Below are 3050 nucleotides of genomic sequence, written 5' to 3'. Positions count from 1 at the left end.
GATCCCTTCAACACCTATCATCTCCTCACCTATGCCTCAGTTCACAGTTGAAGAGGCTGGCATTGAAGAAATGGAAGATGAAGATGTGGACGTTGGCTGCTCCACACTCGTAATCAATGATGAATTCTGGGAAAGTCAGCATCCAAACTCTCCAATGTTCACCCCTCTACAGCAAATTCCTCAGTCCCCCACACAAACTATACAAATGGGCTCTGAAGAAACTCATCCCACTGCATCTGTCCATGAGGAAATTCCAGCCACTAGCGCTGAAGAAACTGCTACTGCTGAACAACCAACGACGTAGACTGCCACTGAGGAGGAACCAGAAATTCCTCAGCCTGAAGAACCTGCGATTGAGATTCCTGAGGTCGTGATGCAACTCACTGACACTCCTCTGCCAAAGCCAAAGGATCCATTCTCACGCAAACAAAAGTTCAAGGCTGATGATTTCTTCGGCGAGCACGTATTCTTCGAAGAATACAACCCATATAACTCTGCTCGCATTAGGAAGAAGCATTTCTGGACTGCTAGTCAAGCAAATTTCTATTCCTCAGTGATGTTCAACAAGGAGAAGATCTTCTACCATGAGCATATTCCTCGTGTGGATATGGAATCTCTGCCGTGCTTCGCACCAGTCCTCAGTGTTCTTCATGACGCTGGACTGCTAAACTTTTTCTCTGACATCTGCGATTGGAAATGAAGAACTGATTCTTCAATTCTATGCAATGTTGCACATCACCGGAGATGCTGAAGATGTGAATTCATGGGTGCTGGACTGGATGTCTGAAAACACTCACTACACTGCACCAGCCTCTGAATTGCTTCGTGCTCTACCACTCAGTCCTCCCCTGCTGCATCTACAGTGAACCTGATCTCACACATCATTACATGAAGGTGCTGATGAAACATTTGAAGCCAGGTCAAGCACCAAGAACCAAATTCCTCATGAAGGAATTGCTATACGTGCCCAGAACTGTCTATCGTATTCTTACGAGGAAAATCAGTCCTATCAAAGGCCACGACTCATCTGATGAGGAAATTGTTGGCATCATGAAGAATCTGGTATTCAACATCATTCATGGCATTCCTGTCAATTATCACGATTTCTTCATGAGGACTATGGCAAATATTGCACTGTCTCTGTTTGAGCTGAAGCCTTATGCACTTTGGATTATGAGATTCCTCAGGACAAGGTCTTCACTCAACTACAAAGCTGATTTCCAGAATCACCTCAGCTACTTGCCCCCAATTGAAGTCCTCAAGCAGACATATTCCTCAGTTGATGAAAAGGGCAAGGCACCAGCTGTAATAGATGAAGGCATTCGTCCATTGGATGGCCAGTTTCGCAAAGCTGCATCTTATTCCACCAATGATGACTCTGCCACACATGACTCTACCAATGCACCCAAGTCCACTCCTCAAGCCACTGCTCCGCGCGTGATGACTGACCGTGAACTTCTGCTTAGTCTTCACAAGAAGGTGGATCGAAATAACAAATGGGTTAAGCGTCAGTTTGGTTCACTTCTTCAGAACATGACTGCCACACACAATGCAGTGAAAAAAAAACCACTACTACCTCCACCAAGTCTTCGGTCGCACCTAGGCAATCCTGTCACATCTGTATGGTGAAGAAGATCTGAAGAAAATGGGTCTCAAAGAATATTTTGACTGGTCTGCACCTCCACCAAAGAAATTCAAGAAGGTCAAGGTTCCTTCTCTGGTGGCCAGCTCATATTCTTCATCGCGCGACTGATGAAAATGAAGACTTGGACGACACTGCGGCAGGCCCTACTACGACAAACGACCCCAACAACGCTGGCACTCCTTCATCAACTTGATATTCTTCAGGGGCGTTAGTCCTCATATTCGATCCTTTTGGTCATTTAATGACAAAGGGGGAGAATTTTGAGTTAGTCTTCAAGCGGGTCTTTCTATACGGGCGTTTTTTTTGTTAAGTTACAACTCTCGTTCTTCTGAGACTTTATTGGATCGAGTTGTAAACTTAAACCCGATGGTGCTCTGATACTTTTGATATGATTTTCTGCATGCTTATTCCTCATATATGCTAATGCACACATGCTCAATTACATCAGTCACCATATTTCATCATGCATTTAAAATTCTTCATTGTGCTATGTCAAATGCGTGTATGAATTACAAGATATAGGGGGAGATCTCCATGATTCAACTCTTCAAGTGTGCATTGCTTCAAAAGCAAATTCCTCACTATGCACATTTTTAAGGGGAGTTCTTCTATATCTTGCAATCAAATCCCTCAATATCAGTAGTTACACTTCATATGTTTATCCCCGTTGAAAACTTAACCTATATTGTCATCAATCACCAAAAAGGGGGAGATTGTAAGTGCATCTAGTGCCCCTTAGTGATTTTGGTGTATTGAAGACTTATAGGTTAAGGACTAATGCATTTGTGAGTGTACATAGGTCTATAAGTCTATGAGGAGCTTGATATTTACAGAGAAAGTCGACCCCTAAAAATGAAGTTCTTTGACTGAAGACTTTCTGAAGACTTTGAAAGTGAAGAAATTGGTGTGACCTTGAAGACTTGGTATTAGTTTGAGGAACATGAAGCGTGAAGACTTTTGTTTTCGTAGTTTCATTTTCTCTTTTTGAGTCATAGGAAACACCGTACTGTTAAAGGGGGTCGAGGAAATACTAAGGAAAATTTTCCAAGTGATGCTCAACTCAAAATCCTACACCTACCAATCCCTTCGAGTGAAGCCATTGGAAATCTCATACAGTTCAGTCAATTTCTTCAGTGACAGAGACGGAGTTCTTCTGGTCTCAGAGGAATTTGTCCTGACTGAGGAGTTAGGAATTCGCCAGTGCGGATTGCCTACACAGTGAGGAACATGATAGCCCTGAGGATTTTGCTACTCAAAATTCCGACCGTTGCTGTGCTATGCGCCAGCTGTCCCAAAATATCTATCCACCTAACGGTCATATCATTGAAGGGCATTTATGTCTTATCATGTCGGGCTGCTCCCTAGGCTATAAATAGCCGCCACCTACAACCACTAGTTGGTTGGC

Source organism: Triticum urartu, chromosome 1 (assembly GCF_003073215.2).
Source record: "Triticum urartu cultivar G1812 chromosome 1, Tu2.1, whole genome shotgun sequence".
In the NCBI taxonomy this organism is placed as follows: Eukaryota; Viridiplantae; Streptophyta; class Magnoliopsida; order Poales; family Poaceae; genus Triticum; species Triticum urartu.
The sequence above is the reverse complement of the archived record's forward strand: the minus strand, read 5'-3'. Positions refer to the sequence as shown.